General features: G+C 48.6%; 1 protein-coding gene across 3 annotated transcripts in view; it reads left to right on the forward strand.

The window, feature by feature from the left end:
* Window positions 1–12,372, forward strand: part of LOC133974805 (retinoic acid receptor RXR-alpha-like) — a 73,359-nt gene that overhangs the window by 18,675 nt on the left and 42,312 nt on the right. The window lies entirely within an intron of this gene.

The raw sequence follows: 12,372 nt of genomic DNA on the forward strand, positions 1-12,372 counted from the left end.
TCCTCATCACGCGCGGACACACACTTTATTATTCTGCGTTCGCTAACAACATGCTGGATGTGCACGTACTGGGTGAATGTCGCCGGGTGACGTGCGTGTGGCTTTGACATCTCACTCGGGGATGAACCGTGCGCGTTCCCTCGCGCGCGCTGCAATTAAGTGTTGTTTTAAACTTTTGCACGTTCCCTTAATTAAACCTTGGACATATTTAAATTCATGTGTAAAGTCCCAGTCAAGGCTTGAAGAGGAAATGTAACATTTTGATTAAGTTTTAACTTCAAAGGAATATTTAAAAAAGGTTGTGTTAGTCTTTTCAAGGCACGTGTGTGTGTATTTGCATGCGTGTGTGTTGAGTGTTCCAGTAAGTACAGTTGTGTAGTTGGGTACTTGCTGTTCTTCCCACATGGGTTTGACATGTGGCACCGCCGTGTAGCTAATGGTTTTCAAACGCAACTCTTTTATTTGTGTAGCAGCAAATCACAAAATGCAATATCTCAAGTTAACACAATGAGTAAAAAACACTTAGTGACAACTCAGAGCTAGAAAAACTCAAAGATGATTGACAACTGAAGTTGTGTTTGATTTTTGAAGGACAGTGTATTTAAGAAAACTGCCCCAGTGAAGATTAGTCACCTCCACACACACACACACACACACACACACACACACAAAGGTGACACAGGTGGAATAACGTGTTGTCATTTTTTTTGGCGAGGAAGGAAACGCTCTATGTAATCCCCCCCTCTGCTGATCACATGCAGGCTGCAGATCCCAGGTCAGTCACAGAGCTACTGTAAGGACCACGCTCTGTTTGTCACCCAGGCCGAGTGGCAACTCTCATGCTCCCCCCCCCCCCCCCTTCCAGAGCAAAAAAGAGCAAAGAGTGCATTTACAAGCATCTGTCATCGTTTTAACAAACAGGTCCTGTTTGCATTCCCAGAAAAGAAATACACAACTCTTTATTAATGGCTCCTTTTTTTAAATCTCCAGCCTGAAACACACACGGCGACACGCTCGACCCACTGTAAATCATTAATGCCATGAGTTTGTCAAAGGGAACAGAGCGGACCCTTGTCCCCTGCAGCAGGAGAGACACGTCCCAGGACCGCCGGCCAGTCCCTGTTATTGTGTCTGCTGCTGGGGGGGGGGGGTCGTGTTTCACCTCAACACGCATCCAGACACACACCAGGAGAGTCTCTGAGACTTCAGAGACGCCGGGCGGCTTTCTTCTAGTCGCAGAGGCCGCTCGATGACACTGTCGCCACAAACGCCTTTATGTGGCTACCCAGAAATACGCTAAACCGCCAGTCACACACACAGACACACACACACACACACTGACAGGCTGTTATTACAGGTGCACCGTATTGTGTGTCCATGCTGAAAGTGATTCAAGTTTCACTCTGGCTAACTGTGCACCGGAGCAGCTAATCCAGACGCCTGTCAGCACATCCAGGTCTTATCTGCCCGGTGGAAGGGCCGCCACTCAATTGTTTAAGTGTGGATGATGAACACTCCCCCCCCCACCCTCCACCCTCCCCTACCAGCAGCTCTGGATCCCATCTCGTCCTCCCAGCACACCAACACCCACATGCTGCATCAGCAGACTTCTCATCGCCCCCTTAGTCCTAATCTGTCAGCCCCCTCAGATCACCGGTCATATTTGAACCCGCACCATCAGCGGGTCCACTTGAGCGCTGGTTGTTAATTGGCCACTTCAAGGACGCCGCTATCTGCCGAGTCCTTGGACGCATCGATTGGCCGCGTGCTCAGCGTCATTACCTGTCCCGCCGCGTTAGGGATTCTGACATGCAGCTGTTTGAAAACGACAGCAAGTACATTTTACAGTTATTGATTGGTCGTCCGACCGCGGCCTGGTCCGAGGGCCGCCTTGTGTCACCTGATCCCCGCCCCCTCCCCCCCCTCCCACGCAAGGCTGTGTGGGGACGACATTGAACAGGAGAGTGTGTCCTCGTGTCAGAGCTGATTGTGAAAGTCTGTCAGCGAAGCACAAACTGTGTGTCAGTGACAGGAGAGGACAGAGTGTTCGAACGCTGCCGAGGTGGAGGAAGGTTTCTGTGCCGGCATTGATTCGCCTGTTTGCCTGATTGGTTCGTGGTTAAGTGTGCCGGCACCTCCAGCTGCGTGGGCGTCGGGAGGTTTCAGCAGCTGGTGTGTTGCACGTGTCTGGTGTTGTTGAGTTGTCTCTACATCCTGGACGTGGGGACAGACGGTGTCCTCAGTGAGTGACGTCCAGTTCTCTGTGACCGGTTACCTTGTGTTGTTTGGAATTAACCCCAAAAAAGTTCATGCTCAAAAGTTATTTTTGAGATAAACAACTTTTTATGAAATTGAAACCAGTTCTTTGTGCTGAATAACAGTCTAATGAGCTATAACATGTTCGGTGGGGGGAAGAAAAGAACTGGGCAGACTGGGTCTAATCCAGTTTAAAACGCTTATATTAACACTGAATCATCTGTTTCACATCAGGAGCTGGATTTGTGTAAAAGAAAACTCGACTCAAGTTTTTATGATTTACTGAGCTTCACGAAACAAAAACACAATCAAATTAATCCTGTTGAAAAGCAGCATGTGTGTGTGTAGTGTGTCTGTGTGTGTGTGTGTGTGTGTGTGTTTGTGTGAATCCACTAGACCCAATCTCTTTGGTTCTTTCTGTTTGGGGGAACAGCAAACACACACATACAGACACACACACACACACACACACACTCCCAAATCAATGAAGTTCATGGTCTTTGATGAGAAAGTGAGATGTGTGTGTGTGTGTCTGTGTGTGTGTGTGTGCGGGAGAGGACGGAGGGCTACATTCCTTTTCTGGCAGTAACTCTGGAACAAAGGTAATACAGGGAGGGTGCCGGCCGGGAGGGCTGTGTGTGTCTGTGTGTGTCTGTGTGTGTGTGTGTGTGTGTGTCTGTGTGTGTGGTGGAACTACACTGCCAAAAGCATTTGGCCAAGTTTGTGTTTTTACGGCCGTCCAGTTTTGTGTTCCCGATGCGATGCCTTCGCTCCCCTTTTGAGAGAAAGGGCCGCAGCTGTCATTTTTATTGGAGGAGTTTTATAGCGAGACTTAATGGCTTAAAGTGACAGCTCTCTCTCTCCCTCTCCTTTCTCTTTTTCTATTCCCTCCATCTCACCCACGAGGCCTTTAACTCACGGAAATCAAAGAAACATTTCTTTGCCTTCCATGTGCCCACCCTCCACTCCCCCCCCCTCACCCCTGCCAGCCGAGGCCATGCATTAGAAGAAGGAAAAAGATTTATGCTCCAAGTATGAACACAGCTAGAGAGAGAGAGAGAGAGAGAGGGAGAGAGTGTGTTTTTTTAATTACGCTAAACTACCATGGAATACAGGCCTGTGTGTTTCTTTTTCTTCTTCTTCCCCCTTCGTGGAATATCTCTGCTGATCATTATCGAGCGTTCATTACACTTCATGACTGAGAAGAAGCCGCTCTGGCCTCAGATGAGACGCTCCATATTCCGGCCTGTCGTGCTCTCTCTCCTCCGCGGCCCACACTTGTTTATGTTCTAAACATAGTACGACTCACAAAGAGCTGGAAGGCTTTCTGACGCACAAGTCGCCGCAATGACTCAAGTGCTCGTTAATGACTCGTGTTCAGAAGCTCCGCCGCTCTTTATTGATAACGGCCACGCTGAACCCTGCACATCGACCCTTGACCTCTGCTCCCACGTGTGCTCCATCATGTCAGGAATTTTGCCTTTTGGCATTTACTCTGTTTTTTTAAAAAGTGGTTAGAGACAGTAGCTTGTAGTTCTCCTCTTTGTTTCTCTGGGCTTTTTGTTTTTAGCTTTAAGTTTCTTTCCCTTTTTCCTCTAAGAGTTGTCAGAGCGTCCGTGTCGGAGTTTTTCACCGATCTGTGATTTGAGGTGATTCACGACAGAGCGTCGGGATCAGCTGAAGTCAAATCCATAAAGCAGAGAAAGATCCGTCCTTCAGAAGTTCCCAGAGCTCGAGGTGACGTCTTCATTTAGCTTTTTTTAATCTCTTCCCTCAGTTCCAAACTCAAAAATGTTCATTTTTACAATGATTTGAAACAGGGAACGACAGTAAACCAGAGGATGATTGGCACGTCTGCTCGCTCGATGACTTAAATCAGCTCGTCTGTTCAGCCGTGATTTACATTCACAGTTTGGATTGGCACACGCCGGACGCTTGTTCCTGTGAGCGCTCACCGATCGGTGCTGGAAGCTGGTTTTATCACAGGTCCTCCGAGGGCCTGAACGGTATTCAGCGTACGTACAGCCGCTCGTTTGAAGTGGAAACACAGTCTCTGCGGGGATTCGACCAGATCACACTAATAATTTGCATTGAGAGGAAGGTCATCCTGCCCCTGCTCGGAGCCAGAGCTCTCCTGCTCAGTGCTCTGTGTGCATCGCAGAAGAGATCCACACAGGGCCAAGACTGAGGGAGGAATGAAAAGGAAGCGTAGCATATGTTGTAAAATTAAAAATCGCTGCCAAGAAACCAGAAAAAGACGTTTGTCAGATTCTCACCACCCTCTCCTCTCCTCTCCTCTCCTCTCCTCTCCTCTCCTCTCCTCTCCTCTCCTCTCCTCTCCTCTCCTCTCCTCTCCTCCGCAATCCTCACATCGCCGTGTTCTCAGTAATAAAAACAACTGTCGACTCCTCTTCTGTGATTTGCGGTAATGCGTGAAAAAATATCCCGGGCTGTTTGGCAGTCGTGATGTGTTTTGTAATTAAGTTATGAGCGAATAGGCTTTGATGGATATTCGCTGGAGAGGGATGACGAATCGGGTGAATCCTAGATATGCTATGCTCCTTCATGTCATTATATTTTCCTTATGCCCACATTTCTTCTCCTTCCCCTTAATTATAATTGGCCCCAATGAGAACCGTAGATAAAAATGAACTTAAACTAGGGATGTAGAACAATGTGGGCAGACTTTTATGTGGTAGATCTGACTGCAGCGGGTTGTTCACATGTAGTAATAATATGTATGTGTTACACTGTGATATCATTGGCGTGTAACATGATCAAAAGCAGGAGATCCGTGTGTTTGATGTTGCTTCACTCCTCAGAGGAGGAGGGAGAACTAAGTTGTGGACTCCCGCTGAGCCGTTGTTTTTTTATTCAAGCTGTATATTCAGGTGTGTACACTCAACAACACACCCTCCCTGTGTTCACACACACAAAACAAAACACGCACATGAGAAACACACGCAAAGGAGAGCGAGGTAATTAGGGGCCGTCTCTTCGTGGTTTCTGTTTTTTCCGGTTGCACGTGGTGAAATGAGGTGTCCCGGTGTGTGTGTCCCGGTGTGTGTGTGTGTCCCGGTGTGTGTGTGTGTCCCGGTGTGTGTGTCCCACGCCCCGTCCCTGCCGCCACCGCCGTTAACTTTCTCTTTGTCAACTTGCCAGATGCCACACCGGCGAAGGGGGTGGGGGGGATGGGGGGGAAGGGTGGGGCTGCTGCAAACTGCCTGGGCATGGGGCCACAACAAAATCCCACATTCAAAAAAGCAGCCATTATAGTCTGCGAGCGCATGTGTGACTGTGTGTGTGTGAGCAGGAGGCTGTGATATTTATATTTTCATAGACGACTTGATTAAACTGCTCTCGTCAGACGAACCTGTAGAAAAGCTTGTTGAAGCAGTTTGAAAGAACACACGCAGGATGGAGATAAAGCCAGATAAAGTAAATCACTCTAAACGCTAAGTCAATCTTCAATGTTGTTATATTTGTGTAAGATAGAAGATTATAAATACCACACGCTCAGCCTGGATACGCCCACACGCCGGCGGAGGATCTCACCCGGTCAGGTGGAGGTTTGCGTTGGCACAGAAATGGAGATGTGACCTCCCCGAGTCGACCTCACCTCACGCTGCCAATTTGAGGACAATCCCCGACGCAGAAATTGAAATGTGGTTATTTCCTCCTTTCCAAGAGAGAATGAGAGCTGCTGCTCTGAACACACACAAAGGGCTTTCATACCTTAGGAAATTAACTTACACTGGGAACAGCCGTAATTCAAATTAGACCAAGACAGAATAAGGTTCCGTGGCCCATGGGCACAAAAACACAAGTAACTTATAATAGCCAGTGACTCACTTTTCTAAGGTTGTGTTTTTAGGACTACACACTTTCAGGCGAAGGAAAACCTTAACTTTGCTTTCGTTAATATTCCCTCAACAAAAAAAACCTTTATCCTGAATTCTGAAGCATTTTCAAAAACTCACCCTCAACAGCTTTTTAGTGAATTTTATTTTGTCTCTTTTGTGAAGGAAATGAATAAAGAAAGTGAGGCTGAGGCTGTAAAATAACATAAGTGCTATAATAATAATTCATTATGTGAGTACTGCAAACATTACTCTGATAAGATCCTGCTCAGCCACGCGTGTCACTGCGTCTCTGGCTCCTCTCAGTCTTCATCTGTGAAACTTCCCCCTTTCTTCCATTTCTCCCGGCTGTCTAATTCTAATTAATGCTCTTATTCCATACTGAGCTGCTTTGTGAAAGGCCCCTAGTCAGATTCAAATCTTACATGTAATGGAGGATTCTAAGAAAAGCCTCATTCCTTCTCAGTAGTGTCGTCTCTCTCAACTCGACAATCTGATGCGGCTCAGCAACACACTGTTGCAACACTTCCTAAGAAGCTCACAGGTCCAAACAAGTTTATCTGAGCGATATTAGACGGCGCTGTTTTGTGGTTTTTTTAGTTGAAGCAATAAAATGTCTATCTTAACTGCTGGGAGCAGCTCTGATCATAGACCTGATCATAACATGGAGACTGGAGCCGCAGCAGCACCTTGATGGCTCCCGCGTGGCTTGTTGCAGCTCAGGTCATAAACCCGTCGCCCGCCACGTTAGCAGATTGGATGTGGATCCTTCTAGGTGGTCAAAGTATGAACAGACAACGGGCTGCAGAACGTAGGTAGCTGGAGAAAACATGGAGGAACATGAGGGAACTTGGCTGGTGTGGGGACGAGGAGGCGGATGAGGGAAATGAGGAGCAGGTGTGATATGGCAGGTCTGAGGAACGTGGCCAGGTCGAGGTGGAGCAGGAGCTGGAGATGGTTGTTGACCTGATCTCTACGTATGCACTCGATCTATTCCCTCAGCTGACACCGAGGGGCCATTGTCCTCTCCTGTCCTGCATGTTGTCCTCACGTTGGAGCTTCAGCTTTAGAGTCGGGCCTGGTACCGCGAGAGTGTTTCCAGATCCTACTCGTCTGTCCAGAAAACTCTGCGTGAGAAACTTGTCTTTGACCTTCACATCCTTCTTCAGGTTCAACTTGTGTTTGCTGGAGTTGTCTGTTTAAACCAGTCGGTGAGATTAGAGGCTGTGACAGCAATTATATGATAAACAGAAGATCCATTACCCGAGCTGCCGAAACCATCTGGATTACTGACGAAGCAGCGATATTAGTAGATGCAAAAAAAAACACAGGCCTGACACGAGTCACCTCAGAAACGGATACACAACTGATAGTGTCCGCTCTTCTACGTAATTCAACTTTCACATTATCACTCAAAACTTTCACAAACACAGATAACAGAGCTGTTGGGGTTTTTTCTCTCCTCTCGCCTGCGGTTGAGGACGAGTCATTAACTGTCTGTTGACGCCTGCGGGTCTAAGCAGCGCTTGTACATCCGCCCCAGACCAGGGCCTCTCGGTCGGCTACACAGACACACACAGACACACACCTGTGCACACGCACAGACAACAGCCCGAACAGGAGTCTGGAGGGGCTTCGTCACCTACGGTTAGACACCTTGCTGAGGCCGTCTGGTTTTAGGAATGTTCTCAGCGGCAGGAAAGGAGGCTGGGTGTTAAGAATAGAGAAGGGGAGGGGATGGGGGGGGGGGGGGGCTGTCTAGCTGGAAAAACAACACTGACAAATGGAAACCTCTAACTCTTAATACCGACGGATGAACATGCCGTACCAGTGGTTCCATGTTGGAACAGAGCAGCTGAAGGGAAAAGTACATTTTACACCGTTTTTACATTTTGGTCTCTGACGCCTCCTACTCCCCCCCCCCCCCCCCCTTCTCTGCAACATTCACTCTATTGGAGATTAAAAGGTTTTTTTACCGTCAAAAGGAAACTGTGGCATCGCACAGTGCAGATATAAATTGCTTTTCATTTGAACCCATCTCCTTTTTTATTTAACGACAAACGAGAAGAAAGAAGAACGAGAAGAATGGATGAATGCAGGAAGCGCATTAGGTCGAACGCGCTTTGATTCCGTCCATAGAGAGTTTTTAACTCGCTTAATAGACTGAGAGAAAAACTGCACCGAGGAAAAATGTTCTCAGTGTGGTTTGTGTGAATGGATCACGTACTGTACGAGGCTTTGTGTCACTGCTCCCCTGCTCTGTGCTCACTGTGTCATTAAACCCAGGGAGCGTGTGGCCGACCCGTCTTCATACAAACCGGTAGTTTGTGCACGGGAACCAAAGTTGAGCAACCAGGTTTACTAGACAGACGGAGACAGGCAGGCGTGCGGGCGCTGGCCGCCTCTTTGTCGTCCACATACCGACGAGCTGACAGGGAGATGCACGAAACGGCCCCGACAAGTTCAAGTGTCACGTTTAGGATGCTTCCCTCTGTGTCGGGGCCCGACTGGGAAACAGGAGCAGGCTGCAGATTAAACCAGGACAGATCTGAGTGTTGAGCTGTTGGCAGGAGTGTTATTGATTGTTAAGGATTGTGCACAACTGTGTGTGTGTGTGTGTGTGTGTGTGTCTCTCTTTGTTTTTTAATGACAGGAAACACTTGACAAATGGCTGCAGTCATTTTCGTTTTGTCTGTGATTTGGTTGATTGTTGTGATATTTGATCGACAACGACACACAACTGAGAAATAGCATCAAATTGTCAGATTCTTAAATCTCACTTGATGAACGACTTCAACAATGAGGGAATGAATGTTTATTATCCTGTTTCTCTGCTGGATCTAAAGTGTTGGCGCTCAGCACACTCGTTCCCCTGCGAGCATGTGCTTTGTGTGTACAAATCTGCACACGTGTGTCCCTCCGCGCGCCATGTGCACCGCTGGCTGATGCTGGGAGCACGAAGGCTCTGAACTGGTGGAGCTGGCTGACACGGCGCGGAGCAGCTGAGAGTCAGTGTGCTGTCTGGGAGAGAGAGGAAAGGTCAGGGGTGGCGGCTGGGTCACGCTCTGTGGGAGAGGAGCAGCCTCGGCAGACATGACGGTGTTTGTACGGAGGTGAAGGGGGGGGGGGTGGTAGTGGAGTCGTGATGGGAAGCAGGAAAACAAAACCAGATCACTGGTGGGTTTCCAGCTTGTTTTCATTCAGGCCTCGTTTCAATGGCTGCGTGGCGTTTTGTTTCCACCCTCATCACATCAGTGCAGCTATTGTTAGTTACACAGTTAATTGTTAATTGATCCAAAGAGCGATAAAACAAGGCACCTAATCTCCCTCTCTCTCTCTCTCCGACACACACACACACACACACAGACACACACTCTGTCCTGCTAACACACAGCCGTGCGCCGTCGAGAATGAGAGTGAATGTTTATTACAGGATCCTAGTGGATGCTAAGGCGCCCTGGGGGCCATTAAAGCCCCGTGCTTAAAAGGCACTATCGGGGAACACTGATGTGGGCTGCTCGACGGAGGGGGGGGGGGGGTGTTAAAGAAAGAGAAAGAGCGGGCGAAACGAGAGGAAAAGGGGGAAGAAAGAGAGGTCCCTGGAACAGTCAGCAGAAGGAGGAAGGGTGGTGGGGGGGTAAACAGAGTGAGCACATCTGGATTGCCTCAGCAGAATATTTGTGCAACATCTGGAAAAATTCCCTGGAATTTAAGGGTCCCCTCCTTTCATTTCAGTTGTGTGTTTTTTTCCCGGACTTCTTTTCACTTCTTCTTCTTCTTCTTCTTCTTCTTTTCACTTCTTTTCTTCTTCTTCTTCTTCTTCTTCTTCTTCTTCTTCTTCTTCTCCACCAGTCCTGTTTTCCTGCAGCTTCAAAGTCTCTCACCGTGGAGCGGCCGGCACGTAAACACTCCCGTTGTACTGCACGTTGAGCCCTTACAGACTTTATAGTGGGCCAAATTGGGCCCATGTGACCAACCCCCCCCCCCCCCCCCCCGGCCTAATTAAGTGGCACACAAGTGAGAGGGCACCCATCTGTGGATCCAGACCGGGGCCAGACGTGGGCCCGACACAACCCCTCGTAAAAGCAGTGGGGGGGGGAGGTAAAAGGAAAAATTACTTTTCCATAGACAGTAAAGTTTATGTCGTAGCATGAAAAATAACCCGGCAGAAGTGAAACTGACGTCTCTGGCGCGGCATGAAAGAGCCACTGTGTGTTACGACCAAAACACACAAACAGGCTACCTTTGTGTTATTACAAAAGAAAACAGAGTGAGATTTTGTTGTCGTCCACGAGGTTCCCTTTGAGGAGCGAAGTCCCAGGAAGGTCGGAGAAAAGCTCCTGAATCGACTCCTTCAGTGGATCTGGGATCAGTCGGCTGAGCCCCTTACTGTACATCAGAGATGCACGGCGAGGGCCGTCCCCTCGGCGAGATCACAAGAGCAGTTCTCTCTCTCTCTCTCTCTCTCTCATGTGTGGAGGGGCGAGTCTGCGTTCATCAGCCATTAAGATTCAGACGAGCGCCGTCTGTGTCACCTGGGCGAGGCTCCTCCTTGACAGGCAGGTAGCGGGGGGGTGGTGCAGAGCTACATGCTAATGTGGTGAGCGCGCTGATCAAAACAGGGACAACCCGGCCTCCACACCCCCCCCCCCCCCCCACACTCCCCTCTGATGGGCTTACTGATGCCCCCCCCCCCTCCCCCCTGAGAGCTGCAGCAGGAGCCGGGGCAGTGATCAGAGGGAAGACAGGGAGGGGAGTGAGAGAATGAAGGGAGGACGGGTTGAAAGAGACGAGGGAGCGTCGAGAGGAAGCCGAGGAGCTCCATCACGATATTATGGAATCAATTTTTTTTTATTTTTTTTTTTTATCAATTCAGTTGTTTATCTCCAAAGTTTCTGCTCAAGTTAAAAAAATGAATATTTTACCGCGGCTGCTGGAAAGAATCAGACGTTTGGCTCGTTTTAGTTGGGATCTACTTTCCTTCATTATCTGGTTGTTAGACCGAGGGAGACAGTTTCAGTTGATCAGGCATCGCTCCCTGTGTGAGGACACTGAGCTGATTTACTTTCTCTCTCTCCCTCTCTCTCTTCCCCAAGTTGCTCTGCAGATGGCCTACATCTTTCTGCCTGCCTGAGCTGACGAGTCCATATACGCAGGCGTGTAACAGATGGTCATTCTTTTTAACCAGATTTTTTTTAAAACAACTCAGATCTGCGAAACAATCTGTAAATAATGCACGAAGCTTCTACTTCAGCATTTTAGAGTTCAACCTTTAATCATCTGCACGTTTTGTTTTCCTCTTCCTCTCTGTGGACCTGTTTATTACTGTGGACTATAGTGGGAGGTGTCGTCCTGCAGGAAACACACTGACGTATAAATGAGTGAAAACAAAGATCCTGCAGCAAAACAAAAAAGGAAATAATCTCTTATTTCCTCCTTTAATCAATGCAAGTGGCTTTTACAGTTTCCCAGAACCCAAGCTGTCATATATATTTACAGAAATATCAGATCTACAGGCTGAAGTTGACATTTTCCGACCTGGAATCATGGGAGATATTGATGTTTCTCTTGATAAATGGTTTCAATGATTCCTTCTGTCAGCTCGTCGATCAGTCGTTTCAGTCCCAGTAGATCTGCCCACTGTACCGACACAGAAAATGGACGTGCAGACCAGACCAGCCAGGATTATTGACACCAGCGTTTCCTAGAGAGAGGAAAAAACTCTGTGCCAGGGATTGTCCTAAACTCAGATTATGAGCCGAGCGGTTCACACAGCCCCGGCACTGAGTGGCTCCGGGAAGCCTTTCCTCTTTTGCCTTTCGGTGTTTACCCATGCAGAACGACCTTGCTCCGGCTCGGCCACTCCACCATCCCCTTGATCCAAATTAACTTTGCCGTTTTGGGACCCTACTGGTTTCCAGAAGGGTGCAGCGCCGCTCAGCCATAAGCCGATCTGACCGTCTGCCTCTCATGGTCAGTAATTGTCATTTGAGAGAGAGAGTTTTTTACCCCTGGAAGGCAGATTTAGTATTTTGGGATTGGCCTCGTGCTCCACTGGCTCATCGCGGCTCGCGGCGGCTGCAGGTAGACGCTCGGTGATGTCACTGACATTTGGAAGGAACACGCTGCCAGCCCCTCGGATGGCGCCTCACCTCTTCACCTGGCTCTGGTTGCTGTGCCCCAGGGCTTCTCCTCTCTCTCCCAGGCTGCACTGTAAAACTAATATATAAAAGTTTAGGGTTAACCGAAGAATTTC

The sequence above is a fragment of the Platichthys flesus genome, chromosome 19, assembly GCF_949316205.1.
Source record: "Platichthys flesus chromosome 19, fPlaFle2.1, whole genome shotgun sequence".
NCBI classification, from domain to species: domain Eukaryota; kingdom Metazoa; phylum Chordata; class Actinopteri; order Pleuronectiformes; family Pleuronectidae; genus Platichthys; species Platichthys flesus.